General features: G+C 33.7%; 1 protein-coding gene across 2 annotated transcripts in view; it reads left to right on the plus strand.

Moving 5' to 3' along the window:
* MGAT4C (MGAT4 family member C) overlaps window positions 1-15146 on the plus strand; it is a 710947-nt gene that overhangs the window by 87818 nt on the left and 607983 nt on the right. The gene's annotated exons all lie outside the window — the stretch shown is intronic.

Genomic DNA, 15146 nt, shown 5'->3' on the forward strand with positions numbered 1-15146 from the left:
AAATGCATTTTTATTCAGGTTTGGAGTTTTTCAGCATCTTATAAAAAGTGAAATTTACAATGCATGGATATTGTGCAGAATATGTCTGAATAAAGGAAAAACTTACATGTGCTTATACAGAAGACTTATTCTCAAAAGCCCCAAAGTGCCTTGATTCTCTTTTGCTTTCCTCTTTTGATTGTTACCTAAGTTAAGACATATATGTACTCAATTTGCAAACATTCGATTTCAGAAATGTTCGCAGAGGTGAGAAATTTAATTACATGTTTCTTGCATGTTTACCAGTGAACTTTATTGCAGTTGTTACATTTTATTTTTTTTATCAAATTCAGAGAATTAATAGTATTTTGTGAAATGTGTAATTATGAATTTCTAAGGAACAGTGATGAACCTGGCAACATTAGTTTTTTGATATTCTCAAAATTCAAAGAGTAAGAGGAACCAACTTTCTTAGCTAATTGTTATATAAAACACTGTGTGATGGGGCTATCAGTGTATAAAATTGCTTTAAAGACTTGGAACATGACTTCAACCTCAATGTAGCACATACGTCTCCATATTCTTCCCAAGAAGAGGAATAAGGGGTGCCCGGATGGCTCAGTTGGTTTAGTGTCGGACTCTTGATTTCGGCTCAGGTCATGATCTCCAGGTTGTGAGATAGAGCCCCACATCAGGCTCTATGCACTCAGTGTGGAGTCTGCTTGAGATTTCTCTCCCTCTCCCTCTGCCCCTCCACCTGCTTGCACACACTTACTAAATAAATAAATAAATTCTTAAATTAAAAAAAAAAAAGCAGGAATAATAAGCATGAGGACCCCTGAGTTTAGCATATATAGGAATATGGCAGACCTGTGTTTTTCATATGCATACCGTATCTTTCCCACTAAAATAACCCAATTCATTACATGTGTATCAATTAGTGGGGACCCAGCTCCCATCCCTTCATAACCCCCTACAGCATAATAGGGGATGGACCATATGACTCTGGTCTATAAAATTGGAGTCCACTATACCATTTGGTCAGATTGGTACTGGGCTATGTGAGAAATACAAGTTAGGTTACTACTTTTGTCTTCACTTGCTATTATAAAGGAACAGAGTAAAGCAAACCTGAGACGTGAATAGAAACGGAATCCCTATGTCATGGTTTGAGACCTAGAATCTTTTCGATAACATTTGTCAATATATTCACTTTTTAAAAAATGGTTGTTATTTTGAGATTGATTCTTGATAAATCCAGGAAAAATATTGACTTGGTGGAATATGATATTTTGGGACTTCCATGTCATTCTCTGAGGTGTTCTTGATGACAGTATGGTAACTGAATCTAAATGTTGTGTGACCAAGATCTAGACTTTGCACAAAATTTGTTAAAGTCGGGGAAAATGAGCCATTTAGATACATATTTTTACAATGTGAGTATGTGTGTGCATGTGTGTTTGATTTTTTGGGGTTAATTACAAGAAAAGACCCAGTAGCAGAATTACAAGTGTCAGTTCTTTTTTTAGCATCTGAAGAATTGACCTCTGTGTCAGACATTTGACTATTCTAAGGATATTGGCTCTGTTCTTCGGTGTCTTTTGGGATCTTTGGAGAAGCTGCATACATAGAATCTTCTGTGACCTGCATCAATGCTAGCATTCCTTCGCTTTCATTTTACACCCTGCTTGTTTCCTGGTATGCATAGTTTACATTGCCCTTCCTCCTGCTGTTAACCTCATTTCTCTAGTTCTTGAGATGCCTAATGGGAGAAGAGAACCATTACTAAACAACGACTACAATGTGCTAAAATGCTCACCCATCCATAAGATTCTTCTATTTACTGTCCTTTTTATTTATGTCGGTATTTGCTTGATCTAAGATGCATGTAGTTAACATATTGGGTGATTTAGAAAGACCATGCAAATAAATTTTATCCGCAATTCTTTCTTTCATTGAATTACATGAGATTAATAATATCTGGGGTAATGATTTTACCCACACTAAATGTTGTAACATCTTTGTATCTACTCTTTTAAAATACAGAAGCACGGCATGCTGTATATTATCAGTAGGATGGACTTGCACAATTGAGAATATATTTAGAATCCACTGGCAGGCCCCATGGTTTCTGTATTGTTTTGTTTTTATTATTATAATTTTGATCAATCTTATGTTATCAGATGCCTTGTGGTCACTTTAAGACAAAAACACAATTCCAGTTTGGTAAAACTGAATTGCCTAACCCCGCATAGTAATCAAATGTGGAATGTAATTTAAAGTTAAATATTTTCCCTTTCTCCTTATGGACCCCATAATATAAGGCAGAGGAATGAATCTTTTATTCTATTTTATTTTATTTAAATTCAGTTAATAGCATGTATTGTATTAGTAGTTTCAGAGGTAGAGTTCAGGGATTCATCAGTTGCATATAATACCCAGTGCTTATTATACCCTCCTTAATGCCCATCACCCGTTACCCCATTCCTTCATCCACCTCCCCTCCAGCAACCCTCAGTTTGTTTCCTGTAGTTAAGAGTATCTTATGGTTTGTTGCCCTCTCTGATTTTGTCTTATTTTATTTTTCCCTCCCTTCCCCTATGATTTTCTGTTTTGTTTCTTAAATTCCACATACGAGTGAAATCATATAATTGTCTTTCTCTGATTGACTTATTTCGCTTAGCATAATAGTCTCTAGTTCCATCCACGTGATTTTTCATTCTTTCCTAGCTTGCATTCCCTCAACCAACTCAGCTATTTAGCTAAGGACTCTTCAGTCGCCATGATCAAAGGAGAAGAGGAGGGAAAAGAAAGCAGATAAGCACACTTTAAAGGTGAACTCATGCCTTCTAGGCCAGATGCATTGTTTCAGTCAAACTTTCTTTGTTCTTATGGATCATTTCTGTAGCTCTTTTGTTGCTAGGTCATCATTTTGGACAAGATAGCATTTTAAATGACTGCAGGCCAGTGCTTCTATTGCTAGATCCATACCTGGTACATCAGATTCTTGTACTTTTTAACTTAGCATTAGGGCAAGTGGTGTGGTCTTGCTCTGGCAACCTTGTGCTATTTCCCTTTTAGCTTTCTCAAGCATAAGTCAGGAACCACGTCAGTGTCATACCCCCTTTGGTGACATATACCCAATTCCTTGATTGGCCCGTTAAACTTCCTTTCACTGACTTACATTAGTTTTACCCTCCACTTTTTGAAGTATTGAACATAGGAGGGATTGTGGGGGAGGACAAAGTATACAACTTAGTGTTCAACTTTCTCCAAAGAAGTCTTTAAATATTCCATCTTTATTTTCCAGCTCTTAACCATCTGTGTCCTTGATGTGACTGAGGGGATTCATTTTAATTATTTATTCATTTATTATCCATTTAATTATTGTTTTAGGTCACTGTTTTTGGCTGTTACGCAGAAGTAGATAACCAGAACAAGAACTACGAAATATTGAGAGCATTTTTCCTTTAGAAAAATGCATAAAAGATGAACCAGTTACAGAGTTTATTTTACCATTATGGTTCAGATCAGGATTCCTCAAAGTAGTCCTACTGACATTTGGGGCCAGATAATTTTTGTTGTGGGGGGCTTCCCCGTGTATTGTTAAAAGTTTACCAGCTCCCTGTTCTACTAAATGCCAATGGCGCATAATCCCCTTAGTTATAACTACCAAAAATGGCTCTAGAATGTCCAAATCTCCAAATCCTGGCTGAGAATCACTGGTTTAGATAATCTTAGGGAAAGAATGGTAGGAGAAAAAAAAGTCTTGGGAAAGAAAAAGTATAAAATGTTATAATCTAAATAGTCAAGAATTTATATCAAGCCCATTAATAGTAAACCATGAAGTAGAAACATTACTGAAAGAAGCACATTCCAGGATTAGATGCACTGTTCACAAAATCATCAAAATGTTCACGCTATTCATACTTTTGTAAATACATAGGACTAGAGCTCCATTAAGTTACGCAGTTAGTGAAGTTCACCTTCATGAATTGTTTTGTTTCTGGTACTTTGTTTCTCTTATTTCATGCTTCAACTGATTTTTCGTTATTTTGGATTGTTTCAATAAAAAAACATTTTTATAAATGAATGGCTTTCCAAGAGATGAGTTTTGTCCCTCAGATAACCCCATGATTTAGCATTTGGAGCTTTTAAAAATACTTATGAGGACACAATTACTAATTGAGATTAATGGGATATGCTGTACATTTCTGACAGTATAATCTACCTCTTCAAATTTTGATGATAATAATTGCATGGTAACTTAACAATTCAGAAAGGAAACACTATCAGAATTTTTACTCATGGAAAAGGAACAAAAGGGTTAGGGTTTAGAGTAAGGGGACATTAGATTTTAAAAAGAATCCTTGTTTTCTTCTCCAACATGAATATTTTAAACTACTGGCATTATAGTCCCGATTTTTCACTTTTCATATTCCTATATAAGTCATTTAAGAAGGGGCTCTGGGTACTCCATTGTAACTTATTACAATTGTTTCGAACTTTTATTTTTGAACAAGGAACATTGTGATAATTACAATTACTTGTTTGTTTACTTTTGTAAATTGTTTAATAGTCCAGAGGAGCTTGGCCAAAAAGAGAGGCAGTGAGTTGATTTGGTTTTCATCTTGGAGCCATTGACAGTGCTATTATTTCCTAACAATTCTCCTTCAAATGCTGGTTGTCACAAATGGTGAAAAACTGTGAGAGGATTAGTCCAAATCTGTCTTCAGTATTGGACAATGCAAATCTATCACCAGAACAATGAAAACATCCCAGAATATAATATATATATTGCTAGGAGATGAGAAGCATTAACTACAAGTTTAATAGGCAAGAGATTTGCCCACATTCCCAATGCTAACGTAGTGGTGTTTCTACTGGAAGTCTAGGTAAGTTAGTGCCTCATCATATTCTGGACTTAACTTTCAAATATACTAGACATTATCTTTTTTTTGGTAATTGGCATGTCACTCTTACAAGGCATATATCTGTCATCAGTTGACAGCTACCACTTATCAAAGGAATAGGACATCCATTGCACAGAGGATTAAAATAGATTAAATCCATTTTTCTTCTTTTTTTTAAACAAACTTTACATAGTACAATGACATATAAATTCATTTGTAAACTATAACTTCTAGATGGGTTTGCCTCTTTCATTTTTCAGGAAGTAAAGGAATTGTTAAAGCTGAATAGATCTGGCATGCCAGTATATTTGCCCTTCTATAACTGATTTTTATTTTAACATTACTCTCTTTTTTGTGAGGGCAAGTTGCTGAACAAGATGAGATAATTTATATTTTGTCACATTTGCTTTGAAGGATTAATGTACATCAACAGAAGAATCAAAAAGATAATATTAGGTAGAGCCAACTTATGAAGCAAAGAGAGTAGACTACTATCTAAAAACAAAATTAGGTTGCATGCTGTTTATCAGTATGGTTTCTTAACTTTCATACTTATTTAATTTAATTTGGCACATGTCCTGTTTAATGTCTAGGAGTACCTCCTCTGTCAGATTGATGTTGGTTTATAAATGTTATTGGTAATTAGGAGGCAATTTATGTCATACTTTTTAGAAAACTACTAGAACTTTTTTTTATAACAGCAACAAGCAAAATTAAGCATACTAACACGTTATGTTGTCATCTGCCCAAATCAATAGTTCTTAGATTATATATAAATCAATTAACTTCAGGGGAATAAATTGAAACAAAGAAATAAAAACCCAGAACCTAGTTTTGTTCACTGTTTCTCTATCAGAAACACATTAAAACCATGTGATTTGAAAGTATATTTTTTATAAAGGTCAGTCTTTTCTCTCTTGAAATTTAGATATCATCACTAGTAAACTTTAGGTATTCATAATCCAGAATAATAACCTAAAACTGATGTCGATTTATGATATCAAATAAATCAGATGAAGTATACCAAAGTTCCAAAGTAAAAGGAAGAGACTTTTCGGGTATGTGTACAGTAAATATTGAGGGAAATAAATGAACATGGGAATAATACCTAAGAGCCTAAATTCTGAAATGTTTTTCTGTGATACTCATTTACTTCTCCCATGTCTTTATGTTCACACATACACCAAAAAGGAACAAGGTCGATTCTGTAAAAGATTTTATATGTAGGTAAACATCTCTAAATCATTTGAAACTTACCGTTTTAGTATTATTTTTATATTTACTTTAAATTGAGGAGCTATTTAGAAATTATTATATATAATTACACAAGGCTTAACACTAATGTAATGAGATAAATTTTCCTGTGACTTATAGTTGAATTCTTACAACTTCACAGTCATCCCTCAAATATGTCAAAATATATGAGACAATCTTATTCTGATTACTTTTTGCTCATTATGTGTACCTTCTACAGTTGTCTTCTACCATAACTGTCTAAAATTACTTTGTATGCCCAAAAGAGCTTTATTTGTATTTATTTTTGTTTGGCATACATATTATTCTCTTCTCCTGTGATAGAACAGAGTAGATCACAGTATTTTTTGCAAAATAGAGCTCAATACCTTCGTGGTGAGTCCATAAATGATAAAATGAAGGCACAAACAAATGACTGATGAACTGAATGATTGGTGAATGAATGAGTATCATATGATACTTTTTTCCTGGTGTTCTCTCTGATCACAAAATCTTTTCCCCCTTGTCCATTATCATTGTCTGTTTCCCAGGCTTCAGTTTTCTGCTATTTTATCCTTCTTTGATCAATTCATTTGGTATCATTATCCTAATAAGTTATTGTTTATAATAAACATTCTTCAATGAAATATTTTGACATACTTTTTAACAGTGTTTTCTTGTATCATTTCTAGGCCCTCTCTGGTTACTAACATGTACAGAAAAGTTATGAAAAGAATATATAATTTCCAAGTAGGATGTACGTCAAGAATATTTATTTATTTATTTATTTATTTATTTATTTATTTATACATTGACTAATTAAAGAATCAAAAACAGTCACTTCTGTAAATGCCAAAAGACATTTAACAACTTTAACACACATTTTCAAATAAAAACAATAAATAAGTAGGAGAAATATATTTTCTTAAACTGATAAGGAGAATCTATCAAAAACAAGCATCATAGTTAATGCTGAAACCCTAGAGGCATCTCTGTGGAAATGAGAACCTGAACAAAGATACCACCAATTTTCATCTTTAAAAAAAAGTCATATACAATTTGATAAAATCATTTTAACAACAATAGTCAAAAATTGTGACATACTTTGATAAATCTACTTTTATGGGTGATCACTAGGTAAATTTTGTAAGACAAAATTAGAAATCTAAATGTTTATGAATGAGACAGTAGAAGACTAATTCAGTTATGTTGATGTAATGAAATAATACATAGTCGTTTGAAGATGAGCCATGTATATAGAACAATATCCTAGTTATAAAATCATGTGGTAGAAAATATAGATTATATCATTAAATTTTGGAGGGGGAATATATATATTAACCTCTGTATATATGTATACATATATATTTAATACCTCGTATCTGTAAAAAGAATGAACTAGATTCATATATACTAGAAAGAATCCATAATATGTAAAGAAAGAAAATTAAAGGAGGGGCGCCTGGGTGGCGCAGCGGTTAAGCGTCTGCCTTCGGCTCAGGGCGTGATCCCGGCGTTCTGGGATCGAGCCCCACATCAGGCTCCTCTGCTATGAGCCTGCTTCTTCCTCTCCCACTCCCCCTGCTTGTGTTCCCTCTCTCGCTGGCTGTCTCTATGTCTGTCAAATAAATAAATAAAATCTTAAAAAAAAAAAAAAAAAGAAAATTAAAGGAAAATACTGTAATATATGTATGTTTACATATTAACTTTGTTTTTTAGAATTATAGATTGTATACCTATAGTCAATTTTTTGATGAAACTATCCTTTCCTAAAGTGTAGAGTCTTCTGCAAGTCCATATATACAGTGTGTGTGTGTAGAGTGTGTGTGTGTGTGTGTGTGTGTGTGTGTACATATACACCTTTACAATGGAGGTACAAGCCCTTAAATAGATTAAATGGATGTTACCCATTTTAAGCCTATGGCCATAGCAAGTGCATTTATGTATATGGTGTGATAACCCAAGAAGATGAATTAAAATTTTCAGAATAAAATGATACATCCTCAGAGGGTGGGGTCAACCTAATACTTGTTGTTTGAAATGTTCAACAGCTGTTTGAACATGCTGTCATCTGGAAGTTAAAAAAGGACCAATTCATCAAAATCAACAGTACTCACAGGGGGAATGGTCTCATAGCTACCTTTATATTAAATCTTGAAAAAAAAAACATCATGTAAACCATCTGTTGTACACAAGAAGACACTAGTTAATGGCAACACTGTTATCTTCAACAGAAGCAGAACTGCTGAACAGTAACACCGTGGAAGCCATTGTTTGTGTGTATGTTTTGTAGCCTTGTGTATTTGAGCAGAACAGTTTCATGGTAATTAAATCAAATGAAAAGTTGGTTTACAGAGATTTTCAGAATAAATAGTGGGCAATTACAGAATGATTAAACTTTTGCACTGCTAACCTTTTGACAAAATCTCTTTCCATGAAACAATTTTATCAATGCTCATTATTACTCTCATGGTGAGAAAGTACCTTTTCATTTTCTGACTTAATGGCCATAGGTCATCAGGCATTGGGTTGTAGAAAAATACAGACTCTATTAGGGAAGGGAATCAAAGGAGGAAAATATTGTCTACTGTTGGCAGATAATTTTTCTGTGTAAACTTAATAGAGCTTTTCCTTCTTGATACCTGGATAAAAGAACCTAGATACTTCATTCTCTCTCTCTTTCTCTCTCTCTCTCTCTTTCTCCCCCAAATTACTTTTGTTTATGTTGTGGACTAGAAGGTGAAAATCTGATTAAAAAAAAAAAAAACCCACAACAACACCATGTTCTTTGCCCAGTTTTAATGATTAGTGCTCAAAGAAAAATCTAATTTTCAAAAATAATAATTTTGTCATGACTCAAAGTGACATCTGATGACACAAAAAATTTTGTGAAGAAGGCATGTAACTCGTGAAATGTTGGACATAACTCAGATGATTCCTGCATCCCCCAAATGACTCATTTATCCTGTACTGCTAATATATAGCCTAGAGCATTGAAATCACTCAAGTTTGATGAGTTTTGGCTTTGACTTAGATGCATTCTGAAGTTTCTTTTTCCTTCTTCCTTCCATCCCTCCCCTCCGCTTCCTTTCCTTTCCCTTCCCATGGTCAGGTATTGATTGTGTTCTTCATGGTCAAGAACTGGTAAACATCTGAATCTTGAAAAATACTTTTTACATTTCCTATTCCATCATTATATTTTTTTCTTGAGTTAGGATATTTTATTGATTCAAGGTAAAGAAGAGTAGACTTCATATTTATACATCCTTAAAAATATTTAAATACTAAAAAACTTGAATATATTTTCAATATATCATGTTTTTTAGGTTTCTTTTCTCTAAATGTCTCTTCAACTAAAATCTTAAATCTGTTTTTTTTGTCATTTTATAAATGGATGAAATAGAGAACTGCGACAAATTTGGAATCTAAAGGGCTTTATTTTATAAATAGTTTCTCATATTGTATAAATACCTATCTCTAGCATATGCCAACATATCAAACTAGAAAATTTCTCCACTTAAAAACTATATTTATTTATTCCCAGGGCAGGACAGCCTTCATGGAAATGTGACCTACAGAGTCAAACATGACCCTGTTCTTGGTTTATGTCTCTGTTTTTGCTGCCCTGAAATTATTAATAATTTTTAATAGTGAGCCCCATATTTTCATTTTGCACTGGGCCATTCCAGTTACATGTCTGCATAAAGATACAAAGTATAAAAATGTAAAACTATGTGTGTATGTATGATTTACTTAAATAACTGAGTTTGTGAGGTGAAAACCTATCTAGTTTCCATATTTTCTTCTTTCCTTCTGTCCTTTTTTTTCCAAGTTAATAGAGATCTTCTACTATTGAACAAAAAAAACCCTGTATGACTAAAATGAAAACTAGTAAGATTCAAAACCTAATTTTTCATGAGTATAACAGTGTAGTGACCATCTACACACAAAATCTTGAGTTCATATTTGTGAACTGTTTTCAAACTATGTGGTAGACCTGCTTCATTACCGTTCCCATAGCCTCTCTATTAGGCCAGTATCCTCATTTCCCAGTTTCTAAGTGTCAAGTGTTAACGTTCAATTTAGTCCACCCACAGCACTTGTACTAACTGGTAGGGAGGCAACTCTGTAGGAAGATCCAGGGATTGACTTTATCTTAGACACATCTTTACCCTTTCTTGGCTTTTTATCCTTCCCTTACCTGCTTCACTTCTTCCCTTAAGAATCAAATTATTTGTGCCTAAATCCCTTCTTAGACTGACTTAAGTCAGAAGCGAACTTTAAACAGTTTAAGTTTTAAGGAAGCTGATTTGGAAAGAACAGATCCCTGGAAATGGAACCAAAGATGCAATGATAATGAGTAAGTTTTGAGAAGTTGCTATCTAGAAAGATTACATAATATTAAATTGTCCACATTTGATGTTCAAGAGTATTTACCATCACTATATCAGCACAAAAGTGACCTGTGTTAATGTGAAAAAGAGGATAGTATCAGGGATGTCCAATTTGTGTAAGACAACAACTAATTTTTAACTTATTGTACTTTAATGATTCATGAACTTGAAAGATTTTTAATGTATCTTTTGGTTGTCCTTATACCTTTTTTGCTGTTCTATTGTGACGTAAGTAGGAATTAATATTGTTTATTCTATAAAGAGTAATGATCTCACAACCACTGTTATTTGAAGAAAAGTTTCACCAAGGTCATAATTAATAATTATCAGTTGTCACTAAGATCAGAAAAAAATAACTGGGCTCAACTTGCAGAGCTTGTACTTTTGTGTATGTGTGCATATACGAGAAGATCTTTATACCAAACATGAGTATTAAGACAGAAATAGGAAAGATAAATTCTAAGATTTCCTTCTCTGCTGATATATTTTAATGTGTATATATACATATATACACATATACATATATACACATTTATACATATACCTGTTGACAGTGATTGTAAGTACATCTATGAAACACTCAAGTCCCTTTATAGATTCAGCACCTATAATTATGAGCATTTCTTAAAAGTGTTCAAAACATAATTAATCATAAATCTTGTATGGCTGCTTGTGATAAAATAACCATTTCTTAGGGTTTATAAATGTTGAGGGTTTTTTCCTTAACACTTCTTCCTGTAGGTAAAAAAGTGACCTGATTATCATCAAAGAGTTGGGCATTTTCTTTCCAGGAAAGGTAAGTCTAAGGTTGGAAGGCATTGATATACACAGAGAAAAACTGGACTTTTTGATTCAGCATGAATTTTAAAATTGATGAGATCCATGTATTTTATTCAGTGTGGAGTTGTTGACATTATGGAAGAGTCATTATTCTCCTCTTCAGCTCTTAGATACTGCATCATATCAGCACCTCTTCTCTCTCCTTCCCAGTCCTCTAAAAATAAAGAAATGATAAGTTTTCTGTTCTACATTCAACTCTTATTAAGTCCAGGCACTGTACCAGAAATGCTAGGTTTCTACCTATCTTTCAATTTAAAGTGTTAGTGTTTAAAAGTGGTTTCAAGAGGTGAGATGCTCTGAATTTTGCTTACTTGAAGAATCAGTGGTAGGAGCAATGAAGAAAATTTCTTGGAATACATTGCTGAAATTGCACATTTCGGGAAGTTATAAATGAGTTTATTTCAGATTCTAGTCCTTTGCTGTATACAAGCAGATAGAAATTCATTTGTTATAGGGGCACCTGGGTGGCTCAGTCGGCTAAGCATTGGACTCCTGATTTTGGCTCAAGTCATGATCTCCAGGTTGTGACATGAGCCCTGTGTGGGCCTCCAGTGCTCTGCCAGAAGTCTGCTTGAGATTCTCTCTCCCTCTCTCTCTGCCCCTCCCCCCGACCCCCATGCGTGCTCTCTCTGTCTCTAAAAATAAATAAATAGATCTTTAAAAAATTCTTCTCTTATATAAGTGAGAAAAAATTGTATACTAATTGAGCATGCTTTTTAAACCCTTTAAAAACACTCAGCATTTAAACTTGTATTTGAGCTTGTGGGTGTTCTTTTTGTTATCACGTGTTCTCAAAATTTCCACTGTCTTCTGTGAGTAACTCAAGAAAACCAGTTCTTTCCAGATTCCTTATTTGATTTACTTAATTAGGCATTACCTAAGTACATTGTATTATTACCATAAATGGGTAAAAGTAAATTTGGTCTTGTGAAACCGTGTCCTGTGCTTTTATATTCCACAAAGTAAATTCATTTTCACAGAAACTCAGTATTATTTCTAAACCAGAAATTTTTCTTGTGCTAATAATGCTATAAGAAAGAAAAGTAAATGAGTTTTTTTTCTGCTTAAAAATATATAGTAACGGGATTTCTAGCTACATTAAAAATAAAGTATGATTTCAAACTGGAAAAAAAAAAAGATCTGTTTGAATCTGACTTGTGGGTCTGAAGGACATGTCTGTACCTTCCTACAAGAAATATTTTTAAATTAACTCTGCTTGTAATTTGAGAAGGTGGGGTGAAAACACAGGAAGATACCTAAAACAAGAGGCTGTTCAGTGTGAATGAGGGAACACATAACATGAAAAATATTCACTCGATATGGATGGTTATTACAGAATGTGTGTTTATTTTGTTATTCCTTAAAAGCATTTACATTTTAGAAGTAATAAATCATGTGCTATGCTTTTTCATAGAGACCCAGAGTCTTATTTATCTGGATTCTAAACTCCATCCCATTTGTGTGACTTTGGGCAAGAAAATTAATTTCACTCTCACCAATCAAGTTTACTCATCAGCAAATGTTGGGTAATAAAATCTGTCTCATAGGGTGATAGTTAGAACTAAAGGAAATATCTTAAGTGCCCAGTACAAGTATTAGGTCCCTTATACCTGGGTTTCCAGTCTTTCTCTCACCCTTATATATTATTCTATAAGTATTTATTAATATAATAATGAGCACATAAGGTTTTCTGTCACTTTATTTTCTGCTCTATAGGCTTATTGTTACAACTTATAGAAGAATTTGGAAATTAGTTGTAGTAGATATACGTTTTACTGTCCATCATAAAAAAACTCTAATAGTATTCAGTCTTTCTATTGTGTGTTATGGTAGGAACTATAGACCTGTCCTATGTGATATAAACCAGAGGGGCCATTCCTACCATTTTATAAAGCCTGACATAGCCAGAGACCTGACCCATAACTTAAGTTGGTAAAGATGTTTTCTACCAACAGAAAGACACTTGTTCTTCAGGAACACAGAGAAGTTATTCGATGAGAGAATACTAATAACTTCTTCAGTTTCCTTTAAAACATAAAAGGACATAATCCAAGCAGGACACTCTTAACAGATCCTTGAATACAATTATAAATCAATAAAATACAACTCATTGTCTTTGTTACTTTGGTGTTATTATTATGGAAGTTCATATTAACTGTAAAAGTCATATTTCCTTTAAGGTTGTTTAACCAAACTGTTTTCTACAAAATTTGCTTCTGGAGATTCCTTGGTACTTGTTTTTGTTTTTTTTGTTTGTTTGTTTTCTAAATCTGCTATACGTTTTGAGAACTCTTGATATCCTTGCAATACTTAAATCTTTTGTCTTAAAGTTAGATTTAGATTCTGTTGCTTAAAAACTAAGAACAGTAACATAAATATACCAAAGAAGTTTGCCTTTGAAATTGTAGTAATAGCCTTGGTTTGCTTAATTAGTTGTTGGTTGAATTGCATGGATTTTGTACTTTTATTTATTTATTTTTAATATTTTATTTATTTAGTTGAGAGAGAGAGAGAGTGTGAGAGAGCACAAGCAAAGGAGAGGGAGAGGGAGAAGTAGACTCCTTGCTGAGCAGGGAGCCTGACTAGGGTCTTGATCCCAGGACCCTGGGATCATGATCTGAGCTGAAGGCAGATGTTCAACCTACTGAGCCACCCAGGAGCCCTGATTTTATACTTTCAAACAGTTAATCTGTCCAAGACCAAGACGGATAAAAGACACTGAAGAATACAATATCAGAGTCTGGCTTCTGTTTAAAAGCCTGAAACTGGGACACCTGGGTGGCTCATTTGGTTAAGCATCTCCCTTTGGCTCAGGTCATGATCCCAGGGTCATGGGATCAAGTCCCACATCACACTCCTTGCTTGGCAGGGAGCCTGACTCTCCCTCTGCCTGCTGCTCCCCCTGCTTGTGCGTGTTCTCTCTCTCTCTTTATGAAAAAGAAATAAAAACTTAAAAAAAAAATAAAAGCCTGAAACAATAGATGTTTATATGTGCTATTAATAATTTCTTTTTTTAATTGAAATATAATTAACATACAGCATTATATTAGTTTCAGATATACAACATAATTCAACAATTCTACATATTATTCAGTGTTCACTCTGATGAGTATAGTCACCATCTGTCACCAAACAATGTTATTACAATCTTATTGGCAGTGTTCGCTATGTTGTACTTTTGATATCCATGACTTATTTAATTTGGAACTAGAAGTTTGTACCTCTTTAATGCTCATTATCTATTTCACCCATCTACCCACCCATTTCCCCTCTGGCAACCACCCATCAGTCCTCTGTCTTTAAGAGTCTTATTTTTTTGTTGATGGACACTTGGGTTGCTTCCACATCTTGGCTATGGCAAATAATGCTGCAATAAACAAAGGTTGCATATATCTTTTCAAATTTGTGTTTTCATTTTCCTTAGTTAAATACCCAAAAGTGAAATTATTCAATCATATGGTATTTCTATTTTTAATTTTTTGAAATCCTGTTTCCCACAGTGGCTACACGAATTTGCATTCCCACCAACAGTGCACCAGGGTTCCTTTTTATCCACATCCTTGCCAACACTTGTTATTTCTTTTTGATTCTAGCCATTTTGGCAGGTGTAAGGTGATATCTCATTATTGTTTTGATTTGCATTTCCCTCATGATTAGAGAAGTTGACCATTTTTATGTGTGTGTTGACCATCTATATTGTTTTGTTTCTGTTTTTTTTTTCTTTTTTCTTTTTTTGGAGAAATCTCTGTTAATGTCTTCTGCACATTTTTAATGGATTGTTTGTGTT

The sequence above is a fragment of the Ursus americanus genome, chromosome 17 (genome assembly GCF_024610735.1).
Source record: "Ursus americanus isolate L20-20 chromosome 17, mUrsAme1.1.p, whole genome shotgun sequence".
Taxonomy (NCBI): domain Eukaryota; kingdom Metazoa; phylum Chordata; class Mammalia; order Carnivora; family Ursidae; genus Ursus; species Ursus americanus.